Consider the following 13,862-nt stretch of genomic DNA (forward strand, 5'->3'; position numbering starts at 1 on the left):
CTACTTGATTCTCTTTTGCTACCAGATTATCTTCAACACGTGATGCCGACAAAAGAAAATGACAAAGCCAAAATAACGTTTTTTAATGCAAACTACGGGGAAAGAGTTTCCCACCTGGATTGAATTCAAAGCAAAAATAATGTTGACCTTGACAAACTATTCTTTTTCCTTTAAAGCAGCGACTGAAGATGGATCACTATCATCTTCCATGTGCTCGAGGTTTTGAGCTAAAATCAGGAAGCAGCCAACGAACAATAATGGGGTTGGCGTATTTCCATGTAGTTAACCTTTTTAACCGATGAAGTTTGTACAACAGTTTGTTTAAAAAGGTTAACCAGCAACACATTATATTAATACTGTCATTTTATTTTATATTTTTTAATCAGTTTTACCTGAAATTTCCCTCATTCTCTCATGACATTTTATTTCACATTTGTTTATCTAAAATTTACCCTCGATTTCTCCATAACTCCCTATGGATCATTGTGAATGGTAAATATCAATCGTCCCTTCATGAATCCCTTGTCTCCTGTGCTGAACTATAATCCCGCAGCAACGCGCGGGGATCATCTAGTTTGTTCTGTGCCGCTTTTGTTTTTTCAAAAAAAAAGTTGTTTCGACGGTTGTTTGGTCCAACGTGGATGCGAAGATGCCTGTTTAACATGACGATGTTGGGCCCACATCTTTGCCACGTGGGCCTAGCTGGTCAACAAAAGGAGAGCCAGCTCACTCCCACCGCAGGCCGCCCTCCATTTGTGCTCAGGCCTTCGCCAACGCTCATGCTTTGACGAAACAAGAGGAGTATGCGATGTATGATTGATGGCTTCAAAACTCATGTATCTATGTGGCTTGTCACTTTATTCTGAGGCTAACGATTCTGTTAGCCTGTGCTGTGGTTGCCCTCATCCTCCAACCTTTAGGGCGTGATTGGTTCCTCCAAGGTCGGCGAGCCAGGATGGAGATCTTGTCCATGCTGTTCCCAGCCACGATGAGACTATGCACTTTGCCATGTTTGGTTGTCTTTATTGTTGGTCCAGTACGAGACGAGATCGTGTTTGGTTGCATGCATGCATGCATCAGAGTTTTTGGTGTCTAACACATGGGCCATGCACCATGTGTGAATCAAGTCATCCTGGCTCATGAGGGAAGACCAAATCGAGATGACCGAGGCGCGCGGGATGGAGGGGGGAAGGAATGGAAGGAAGGAAGCAAACGGTGCGAGGCAGGAACCAAACAAAGCTAAAGTGCATGAAACGGTGCCGGGTGAGCCTTCAAACACCACCAGCAGGGCAACCAATCACGCCCCACCATTTGTTGGAAGTAGAGGACCAGTATGCGATCCGAGCTCTGGCAATGCTAGGTATTATAGCATTATTATAGCAGAGGAGTTAACACACTTGCACCATAAGGGCGGTGCCAATGCTAGAAACTACATGTAGTTTGTATACCTATTAACCTCCATAGACACTACGTATAAAAACCATGGTCCTAGTGTTTGCAGATTATTTTTTTATCCAATCACATGCATTCTCTCTTCATCCTTTACCAATCACATCTCTTCATGTATTGGTTCTCATGTAGACATGGTTTCTTATCTAAGAAACCATTTCCTCATCTCACTTCTTTAATTAGAGTGTCATATCATCTTTTTGCTTAGTTGGCACCACAGTTAATGAAGGTAGAAACCATTTAGTTTCGTGGTTGGGAGTGCCCTGAGTCCTTCCCGGGCCTGTTGAGGCAATTTCACCCAAAGCATGAACCAACGATTGGAGCCCTATCCAGCAGCCTATCGTGTGTGCTGCAGAAGCCATAATTTTTGCACCAGACCCGGTCCTAGCCAGGCAGCCCACTAATTTTCAATGTAAAAAATCAGTATTCTAAGAAATTGTTTAGGCTGAGCCAAATTTTTGTAGAGTTCGTTTTCACACCCAATCCCTCTCAAGTACCAATTCTCCAAGCCTGGTTTACTCCCTTCGTTCCAAAATAAGTCTCTATTTCACATTTGGAGTCAAACAATATCAAATTGGACCAAATATTAAAAAATTACTAATATTTGTGATACGAGATAAACATCATTAGATTAATTACGTCATATAATTTCATACTAAATCTATTAGAGATACAAATGCAGTACTTTCTATAGACCTAGTCAAAATTAAGATTGGCTGACTTCTCGAAATACGAGATGAAGACTTATTTTGGGACAGAGTAAGTTCTAGCGCTAAGTATCATATATATGCTAGCAAACTTGTTTGTGTGTGGTAACGGAACATATACCTTGTTGTGCAGTCACCTGAACGACTTGTGGTTCGTAGATTTATGAACAGTCATGTTATCTATTTTCAATATGTATTGAAATTGGACTATATGTCATCACTAGACGTATAAAAGAGTATGGTTATAACTCTTGTATGAGCACGGGCTACGAGTCTAGGTCCTAGACGAGACGAGGAGAGATGCAAGAGCATTTTGGGTTTTTTTTTAATGAAAGAATCCATTTGCTCTTTAATATTACAAATGTGTATGTGTGTTTCAACAAAAATACATCTTGGACATTTTCTCTCTTTCCCTCTATAGATATAGATATTATTAGTAGTAAAAAAGGACCTGAATACCTCATAAGTATATTAATATTAGATACACCTATAGATATAGATATTAGTATTAGTAAAAAAAAAGGACCTGATAAGTATAGACATTAGTAGTAAAAAAAAAGGATTGGCCAGTTAGGTTAAGTACGCGGGAGTAGGCCTCTAGCAATGTAAATATAGGCTTGTCAAGGTGATTTAAAGTATAGACATTAGTAGTACCAAAAAAACAAGGATTGGTCAGTTAGGTTAAGTATGCGGGAGCAGGCCTCCAGCAATGCAAATATAGGCTTGCCAAGGTGTTTTTCACGCTAAACATCAACCCAACATGGTCGGTGCCCGATAAGCAGCATCCATTTGTGCGCTGAAGAGGCCATTCGCGCTCCTTTCACCCTGAACCAACCAACCCTTTCGCCCTCCTAAACTAGAGCTACACGCCCGCGCAAGCAAGCCCGGCAGATGATACGGGTTCAGGTATACCGCAGATTTTCTTTCCTTTCCTTTCCTTTCCTTTCCTTTCCATACCTCCCCTGCCATCGGGCGCCGTGCTTCTCCGCAGCTGCCGTGGAGCCAGACGCGACGGCCACAGCGCTGGGCGGGCTGCTGCCGTCGCCGCTCTCCACACTGGAGGCCGGCCGGCCTGCGAAGCCTCAGGCCAGCGTGTGCTCTGCATAACATGCTGGACAGCTGGTAATTGTAATACCATCTCGTGCTGTCGTCACCATGATGGTGCTTTGCCAAAGCTGCGACGTAAGTATCTATCTGAGCTCTGGGGCCTCTGTGACAGAATGAGATGTTGTTCACTGTTCAATCACATAGGTTGTGTGTTGTGTAGAGGAGAATGACGTGTTCGGTGTTCCTAATATTTGCCTGACTCTGGCCAGTGGTCACCAGCCCACCACAGAGAATCCTTGCTGCGGCCTGTGGGCCTAGGCCTCTCAACTCTCAAGTCTCAACCTGCAGGGGTCCCTGTTGTCAATCACAAAAAAAAAGAGAAAAAGTACGTTTTTGACTCTCCAACTATGGCAGCAGTTTGGTTTTAGCCCTCCAACTCCAAAACCAGACAACCACAGTCTATCAACTCTGTAAACCAGATAGAAATGGCCCTCGCGCCGGCGCGTCGGCGGTTTCCGCCCGGTCAACCCGCGACGACCGCGTTATTGGGCCTTTTTTCTTTTCTTGCGGCCCACTTACTCGCGCTCTCTCCTCTCACTCTCTTCCGTTCGTTCCCCAACCCCGAACCCTAACTCCCGACGGCGGCGACGGCGGAGGGTGCTGGTGCGGGTGCGGATCGACAGCTCCAGTCGCCGACTTGCTCACTCTCTTCCGTTCCTTCCCCAACCCCGAACCCTAATTCCCGACGGCGGCGATAGCATGGCGAGCTCGAGCAGCGTGAGTAGCTGGAGGGGAGGAGGAAGGTCCGACCGTGGTGGCTTTCGGTCGTCCCCCTTGCTGTGTCGCCAAGGCCCTCTTGATTATTGGCCGCCCGTGCTTTGCGATTGCGGAGCGAAGGCGACAAAGTGGACGTCGTGGACCAATGATAATTAGGGCCGCAGGTTCTACAATTGCTTCGGATCTCAGGTGAGTTCGATCAATGACTTGTTTAGGGTTTGGTTCTTGTCCTTGGTTCTTTGTTGGATGTGATGATTGAAGTTGTCTTGGTTTTGGTTGTAATCACGGTTGCAGAGCAATATGCGGCCATGCCAATTTTATCACTAGATTGATCCACCAACCCCGGAGCACCTTGTACCCGTTCTTATTGAGCTCCGTGACCAAGTGCGAGCAATGAGGACGGCTAACAGACAGGGAAATGGCCACATGGATCTGGCATTAGTCACTGCAGAAGCATCAAGGCAGCAAGAAAGAGCCATGGTGGAAGCAGGATTTGCAGGCATAGATGTTGTGGCACCAACGGTGCAAACAGCTAGAACAGATGATGTTCAGTTGAAATGCAGGATGGTAGAGAAGGAACTAGGTTTGTTGAAGTTTGTATTGGCGGCCTGTGTGATTGTAGTGCTTGCTATACTTTTTAGGAAGTAGATGTTTGTTGCTTTTTTAGTTGTGAATGGTGGTAGTTGGATGCTTGTTAGTTTGTGGTGTACAAGTATGGAAGATGTATTTTGCTATCTTTGAATCGATTATGAATTCGAAGATAAGGCTTTCAGGTATCTAGTGACATGAAGTCTTATTGCTTTCTTGCTTCTAGCAAATTTGATTTCATATCCTATTGCTCTTTCATGTGAACTGAGGAATTCAAATTGGCTGTCATCTAGGATGACTTGCTCTCTGATGGAGAAATACCCTTTTCTTCTATTTTGCCTTTACTTGGGTTCTGTGATTCTATGATCCATAGGCAACAACAGCTTCTTGACCTATAGGCTATAGTTAGGAGGCCAGCACCCACTATCCCATGACCTGGGGAAGAAATTGATGTCTACGTATTTTCATTGTTCAATGAGAATAGGAAACCTGGCATTGAGTCGAAGAGGAACTGGGGACTGTTCTTTCCTGATAGGAAACCTGGCAATGTGGATGTTATGACTGGAGCAAACAATACAAGTGCAAATGGTACCTGGTGTATTGCTTCAACTAATGCATCGGAAACAGATCTGCAGAATGCCCTCAACTGGGCATGTGGTCCAGGCATCGTAGATTGCTCTGCCATTCAACCAAGCCAACCTTGCTACCAGCCGGACACTTTAGCTTTCCATGCTTCGTATGCATTCAATAGTTACTACCAGCAAAATGGAGCCAACGTTGTGGCCTGTCAGGACAGGAACCAGGCTCTAAACTTGAAAAGCTGTCAGGACTCAGGACTTAATAACCATGTATTTGCACAGCTTCGAGAACTTAAAAGTGTAGCATTACATTACAAGACATTAAAGTCTGGCATTATAATTTGCACACCAGCACAGCTTCGAGCACTTATAGTCTGGCATTACATTACAAGTTCAACCAAGGAGTGATAGAAACGACTAAACATTACATTACAAATGCCTTAAAAGTCTGACAGTACATTACAAGGTAACATCACAATATGGCAATACATGCTCTTAGGGATCAGCATGGTCTTTGAGAAGCAGCAGTTGGCTTGGTTGTGTGCGCTTCTTCATTGCTTGCTTCTTCCTTGGAGGTTCCTCGGCAGTGACTGTAACACATGCTTTTCCACCATTAAAACTCAAGTTGACAGATGAACTTGCCTGTGACAATGGAATATTGGCTTGTAAATGCATGGTAGCTTGCCCAGGTGTTTACACTCTAGCTGTTGCAGTGCACTTGATATTTTTCTGCATGTGAGTTAAAATATAAGCAATTGGAGGCAAAATATAAGCAATGTGAGGCAAAATATAAGCAGTAGCACATACAGTTACTTGGCTTCGCTGAGATGCTCTTCTTTTCCCTCTTCCTCTACTGCTTTCATTAGAGGTAGCAGTGGGTACAAAGCTGCCATGTGTAGAAGCAGCAGCTGATACATTACTTGGTTGTGGAGCAGCATGACCTGTGCCTCCTGGAGTTTCACTTCTAGATGGAACCCCATGTCTCTTGTCACAAGTGGACCTATTGTGGCCTATTCCCTTATATTTCCTGCATCTGATGACTGTCTCTACCTTAGGAAGTCTCTTTGCCTTTGGTTAGTTCTTGTGGCTCCCTCTTCCTTTCTTTCTTAGGTCTGCCTGGCATTCTCACATATCCAGGTGCCTTCAAGGGTGGGAGATGAGACTCTAGCCAACTCTGCATACCCTCCAATGGGTTTAGGCAGTGAGAGTAAGTCTTGTTGAGCTCATTAATATGATAACAAGATGCAATGTAATCATCTAGCACATTTGTGTTGTAAAAGATGCATGAAATAGCATGGCAACCCAGACAACTGCCAATACCTACAAGAGCACTCTCTAGCCTATAGGTCAACTGTGAACCTGTTGTCCCAATGATTGACTTCAAATCTGTCAGCTCCATTGCTAATAGCATGGCATACCCCTGAAAGGGTGATACTTGCATTTAGCTTTTTAAGGATGTTGGGACACACTGTTCCTTGTCCATGTTTGTGACTTAGACCTATTCTGTTGGATCCTCACCATCACCTTCCTTCTAATTGTCTCCAGCATAGTTACAATAGGAAAGAACCTAGCTTCCACAATCCATTTGTAAATGTTTCACACATGTTGTTGTCAACAGAATCACAATTTGATCCTATCTTAAACCAGGCCCTGCTCCAATGAGCTGGATCAGTGTTCATCAAGGCTTGTGCACCATCTGGTGTATACTTTGCTAGTCTGGCCCTTGCAAGATTGAACAATGATGGATAGGGTGCCTTTGCACAATGCCAGAATTTCTTTTGCCAGTCCTTGTTCTTGAATTTCTTTCTCCAGTTGGCATATATATGCCTGGCATAGTTTCTATGTTCAGCACTGGGAGCCCATTTCTGTACTGCATTGAGGATACCCTTCTGTTGATCAGATATGATAACCCACCCCTCCCCATCTCCCACTCCAACATCTCTGAACAAAATGTCACAAAACCAGTCCCATGATTCATTGTTTTCTTTCTCTACTACTGCCCATGCTATGGGATACATCTGGCTGTTGGCATCCCTTCCTATTGCACACAGAAGCTCCCCATTCGTTGCACCCTTAAAGAAGCAACCATCTAGACCTAACACTTTTCTACACCCTGCCATGAATCCTTTTTTACATGCATCCAGGCAAATATACATTCTCTGGAATACTGGTGGTTCCAACTGAAGTTCTTTTTTGACAAGTGACTGTGCTGCCAGGATTACTTCTCAACAATTCAAGCTGATATCTGTACAGAAGTTGGTACTGGCCTTTGGTTGCATCTAGTTCTTTCTGCATGACAATTGCCTTTGCTCTTTTCAGTTTTGAGATGCTTACCATAGCAAACATCTCCTCTTGAATTGTGGTTCTCATTCTTTCCAAACTCCATGTTGGGTTGGCCTTTATGAACTTCTCATACTTCTCTACAATCCTACTAGCAGTTACTAACTTGTTGTCCCTCCTTGGGGGGCATGTGTGCAAATCATTTAGACTAGCCACCTGCCAGCTGTCTGTCCTTGAATTGGTTGACAACAAACATCTCCAGGTACATGTGGCCCAATCACATAGAGCTAACATCCTATGTGACTCATTCCTCCTAAACCTGATCACCCTCCTCTCTAGCAAACTTTGCCTGATAACTGCTTTCTTGAACTATTTTTTCCCAGTGAACTTCATGCCAATCACAAACCTAGGACTAGGTACACTCTTGTTGAACCTTGGGTAATAGCTGTGCTTGGTCTCTAAGTGTCCCTCACTTGCTTCCTCCTCTGACTCATCCTCTGCACTGCTGTTAGCATATGGGGTGTCATTTGCATCATCATCAAGCTCAAACGTGGTTGGCATAGAATTTGGCCTATCCAAGATGACATCATCTAGATTTGCTACTTGTCCACTCTTCATGCTCTTCTTGAATTCCTTGAACTTCTTTTGAATCTGTACAACTTCTTCATCTTCCTCAGATGAATTGTCATCTCCAGGCAAAAACTCACTGTCACTGCTGTCCTCTAAAATATCTTTGTCATTCAAAACACTTGAAACTGGCTGACTCCCTTGGTCATCAACCACCTGCTTCCCCTTGTCCATCTTGCTAGGGCTTGTACCACTCCCTTACAAATTTGATCTGTTTCTCTACATCTTCCCTACTTTCATGCTTATTATGAGCAACCAAGACATCTTCACCTGGATCTGTCAGTTCCTCATATCCACCTTCAAACTCACTGTCATCATGTTCTTCTTGCTCACCTTCAATCTCATCTTCATAGCTTGCTGTCCTCATCATCCTCTTCCTCTTCATCATCAACTGCATGTCCTTCAACATATATCTCTGCTACATCTCCTTCCTCAATTTTGTTTGCCATTTCAATGCAAGTCTGATCATCCATCAGAACACGTAGGACATTAGAAAGCTGCCTTCCAGGACCAAGCCAGTGCAACAATGCTCCTTCTTCAACAGTGCAATGACCCTTAAGGTGCCCCATAACCTCAGGGAGAGAGACTTTATCACGGTCAATGTATGACACCCCCACCAATCCTCCCAAGTAATACACATTATTTCCTCTTCTTAAAAATTCTCCTCCATAATAAAACCGAATAGGAAGAGTATCCAGAGGGTCCATGGCGCATAAAATGTCCTACACTTCATGCATCAGGAACCAAAAAACTTTTAGACTACCACTCTGAATGGACAACATGTAGCCTAGTAACAATGCAAGTACACTGTACATTGCTGATCACAAAATATCACGCAAAATCACAAAAAACCTAAATATCAATTAGAGGCATTGCAAAATGAAGACCAAACCAATTCCTATCAAGTTAACATATCATACACAATGACTTAGTGCTACGAGTTGCCGAAGCAGAATATGAACGAGGAATTCCTAAGAACGATGACCATACCTGTTGAGCAGCGACGCGCACTTGGCCCAGAAGAAGACGATGGCGACGAGGAGGAGCAAGGCGTTGGACAGGAGGGGAAGCTGTAGCCCGCGCGCTCGAAGACGAACCAGACCGCGGTGGCGCCCACAATACCCGCCGCCGAGGCGTTCGTCCGCCTCCACAGCAGCAGGTCGGCGACTGGAACGGGTCCCCGCGCGAGGAACGTTAGGAGCTGTCGATCCGCACCCGCACCAGCACCCTCCGCCGTCGCCGTCGCCGCAGTCGGGAGTTAGGGTTCGGGGTTGGGGAACGAACGGAAGAGAGTGAGAGGAGAGAGCGCAGGTAAGTGGGCCGCGAGAAAAGGAAAAAGGCCCAATAACGCGGTCGTCGCGGGTTGACCGGGCGGAAACCGCCGACGCGCCGGCGCGAGGGCCATTTCTATCTGGTTTACAGAGTTGATAGACTGCGGTTGTCTGGTTTTGGAGTTGGATGGCTAAAACCAAACTGCTGTCATTGTTGGAGGGCCAAAAACGGACGCCCCCCCCCCCCCCCCCCCCCCAAAAAAAAAAACTCTCCTGGAGTCCTGCTCCAGTGCTCCTGGCCATGGGACCCGGAGAAAAAAGAGCGGGAGATGACAGCCTTCTGGCGCCAAACCCGTAAGCGCGGTAGGAACCCGTAAGCTTTTGAGGGAATAGGGATGGAGATAGGGGGTTTATTTATAGACGTGGAATTCTCCGTTCATTGTCATCTCTAGCTTGGACTTGGATGCGTGGTCACTGTTTTTCTTTTTAAGTTGTGGTTTCTGGTTAGTGGTAGCCCGGGCGCCATGCGGCCCATGCGGAATGGTTCACCACGTGGATTACTCTACTCCATTTCATGAGAAAAAAATTGTGCTCACTAAATGATTAAAATGTATAGCTTCATTCAAAAATGTTCTAGTTTAAAAAAAAAGAGATAAAATGTACTAGCTTCATAAGAAATTTATTCCAGTTCACAAGAAAAATGTTCTAGAATTATAATTTAAAATCATAAAAATATACCAACCAAATTTAAATTTAGATTTGATTCTAAAAAAATAGATTAAGAAAAGATAAACCATGGACACATGCAATATTTAGTTGACAAGTAAGGAAAAAGCAATGAATGCTCCATGCTCATGAGAAAATTGTTCTCATAAAATGATAAAACTATTTTTTGGCTAAAAATATTCTAACTTAATGAGAAAATTATTTTGATTTTACAAGGAAATTGTTCGATATCCATGTTTTTAATTATAATAAATGGATTAATGTACCAACGATTTTTAAAATTTAGTTTTGACGTTGGACATAAGTATAGATTGAGAAAAAGGATAAACGATCGACACGTGGAACATTTAATTAACAATAACTTCCTTCAGTTAAAATGATAAGACGTTTTGTCTTTTCTGAATACATTTTCATTTATTATGTGTGTGTGTGTGTGTGTGTATATATATATATATATATATATATATATATATATATATATATATAGAGAGAGAGAGAGAGAGAGAGAGAGAGAGAGAGAGCTACTATATATAAGTGTATAGAAAAAATATGTTTCTTGAAAAGCCAGATTGTTTTATAATTTGCAATAGAGGGAGTACTAGAAAAACTAAAATAAAGGGAAAATTAAGTTGAATGGTTGGTGAGTTATGCTTGTATAGTTAAAGAAAAAAAAGGGTTGGCCAGTCGAGGGCAGTATGCGGCCGGGCCTCGGACAATACCATGTTGAGATGAGATCTACCCCAAAGCATGAACCCAACATACCGCCAATCGTGTGTGATGAGCGCCGCTCTCAGCCCCAAGCTGACCAACCCTTTCGCCCTCCGAAACTAAAGTTACAGGCCCGCGCAACCAAGCCCGGCTGATGTTACGGGCTCAGGTATCTTTTTTAATCTTGTTTGATCGATGTCATATGACCAATTTGGGATTATTTATGTTAATTGCGTTCTGTACCAGGAGTAAAATCCTTTTCGTTTCATTGCTCACCTTGTTCGTCCGTTTATGGCTCCTGGTACTCCATCGCATATGGGCCAGCCTTCGTGGCCCGTTTACCCAGATCGTTGTTAGGGGCCCATGTCCACTTACCGCAGCTTCCCTTTCCTTTCCTTTCCTTTCCATTACCTCCCGCTGCCATCCTGCCGCGGAGCCGGACTGCCGGAGGGCGCAGGCCGGCGGCGGCCATCGGCCACAACGCTGGGCAGGCTGCTGGCGTCGCCGTTCTCGACGCTGGATGTGCCGTCCGGCCGGCTCAGCGTGCGTGCTCCGGCAACGAAGAGCTGATTACAGCAGCACGAAGATATATCGAGGTAAACTGGTCCCAGCGTGCTCCGCCTGACTGCCTCTGCGTAACATGCGGTTCAACAGTTGCGCTGCATAACAGGAGTGCTGGTACTAGTACATCTCGATTCTCGTCCTGCCGTCAGTCGTCAGTCATCACCATGTTGGTGCTTTGCCACGTAGTAGAAGTATCTATCTGAGGCCTCTGTGACAGAATGAGATGATGTTCACAGTTCAATTACATAGGTTGTGTGTTGTGTAGAGGATGATGATTTGTTCCTAGTAGTATTTGCCTGAATCTGGCCAGTGGGCACCACAGAGAATCCCTGCTGTGGCCTTTTGGCCTAGCTGGCCACTCAACTCTCGGAGGCCCTGTTCGTTTGTTGGCGGTCAGGGCTTATCAGCCATGGTACACATTAGTCGAGCTTATCAGTACAGAAATCAACCAACTAACAGGCTGAAAGTCTCAACCTGCAGCCTGCAGGGGTCCCTCTCTTGGAGTCCTGCTCGAGTGCTCCTGGCCATGGGAACCGGAGAAAAAAAGAGCGGGAGATGACAGCCTTCCGGCACCAAACCCGCCTCCTGCACCTGCTGCGTGGCGTGAAACTGTTTTTTTTTTTCAGTTTCGCGCCACGCCACTCGCTGTTATGCTAATCGCTAAGTAACTGATGTACTAGGAATTATCTTTTTTTATATCAAGGAAAGATTTTTGCCAAGCTAGCATCTTACCGTGCTCTTATATTTATTATTACACATCTTCTACACTAGAAGAGTTTGAAATTGAGATCAATGGCGATGCTCTTTCTCACGCCAGCGAAACATACGCCTGAAATCGAGATCAATGACGCCGTTCTTCTCACGATGAAACAACATTAGTCATGGTTTGAGTTCGTTGTAGCCTGCAGCATAGAAAGGGGCTCACGGAGGTTGGATGGCTAGGCGGAGTAGCGGGGCCGCCGCGCCATCAGCTACGGGCGAAGGACCATAGCGGTTGGACCAGAGAGGGACGGGGAAACACAGAGACAACCCCGTGAAGTCAGGTTAGCGCGACAAGGTGAGCGGTACCCGACGCAGCAGCCGAGAGGCCACCGAGGACGGAGGGCGGCTGGCGGTAGGCAAGGATGAACATGAGTTGCGTGAGACAGATACTGAAGAAGAATCGAGGGTAGAATGTGAACAGAAACCGCTTGGATTTTTTTTAAAAGACTAGCGTCTATAGCAATTCCCTTTGCTAAATGTGACATGAACCATCAGCCTGTCGCTTGGTCGTATTCGGCTTATAAGCCATGTTTTATCAGCCAACGAACAATATTTTTCTCTCACACCAAATCAGCCAACATTATTTTCAGTCATAGCTTATAAGCCAAACAAGCCCAAACAAACATGGCGCATGATCGATGCAAGTTAACCGATACAGGATAAGAGGCTGTTGGCTGGCCTCGATGCCCTGTGACGAAGGTCCACTATACCAACATAATCTAGTGCTAACGCAATACGAACATGTGGAATATACTCCCTCCATCCTAAATTGTAAAGCGTTTTGTCTTTTCTAGATAAGATATATAGTTTTTACTATGCATTTAGATATACATCATGTCTAGATACATAGTAAAAGCAATGCATCTAGAAAACCAGAACGTCTTATAATTTGGAATGGAAAGAGTACACATAGCTGTATATATGTCTACGTGTTATGGGTGTTTACGTTCTACTAGGTAATTCTATAAACAAATACACTCTATAGTACTATACAATTCTAGCACGGTAGGTCAGCAGAAGAAAGATGGTAGGGAGGGGAGCTAGGACTTGCCTTCGTCGTTGTCACCTTCCAGCACGTCTACGTAACTGGGGTCTTCGTCCTCCTGACGATTACCGTCGTCTGTTGGACGTATCGGTCTAATAAGACTACCGCTATCCGCAAAAGAAAAGGCACAAGCAAACATAGAACTATATGGTGGCACTAGGTGCATATGGTAGGGTTTGATTTTAGATGAATTTTAGAAATGGTTTCATACGAAACAGAGTTATGGTTTAAAAGTTATGAATTTTAGAAGTTTATTCTATAGCTAATTAACTAGGTGGAATTTTATATGCATCTTCTAGTTTATGAAAATGGGTGCAAACTATATGGTTAATTTCCTTAATGTATCTAGTTTATTTACAAATTTTCTAGGAATTTTTTTAAGTTAGGAAAATGCATTTCTAACCCTCTGTGTACACTAACCGTGTGTACTCGGCGTTTTCTAAAACGTACCCCACGCTGTGTGTGTGACACGTGGGCCCCTTGCTTGCATCAACAGTGACGGCGACGCCGGCGTTAAGGCCGTGGGCCTGTATGTTAGTGAGGGAAAGGGAGAGAGAGGGGAGACGGACGGGGACGGAGGGGAACGGCGACGCCTTTTACTTCCGGTCCCACCTGGCGGGGACAGAGAAGGGGGAGAGAGGGGGACGACGGCGGACGGAGGTGACCATGTCGGCAGCGGAACAAAGGAGGAGGAGCGGGGCTCGCCGGAGCGGCTTACGCCGGCGACGTTAGT

At 44.8% G+C, this 13,862-nt stretch overlaps 1 pseudogene; it reads right to left on the minus strand.

Annotated features, from left to right (window-relative positions):
• Nucleotides 1–6,696: 6,696 nt before the first annotated feature.
• LOC136543405 (uncharacterized) lies at nt 6,697–8,227 on the minus strand (annotated as a pseudogene).
• Nucleotides 8,228–13,862: the final 5,635 nt, after the last annotated feature.

This window comes from Miscanthus floridulus, chromosome 3 (assembly GCF_019320115.1).
Source record: "Miscanthus floridulus cultivar M001 chromosome 3, ASM1932011v1, whole genome shotgun sequence".
Classification (NCBI taxonomy): Eukaryota; Viridiplantae; Streptophyta; class Magnoliopsida; order Poales; family Poaceae; genus Miscanthus; species Miscanthus floridulus.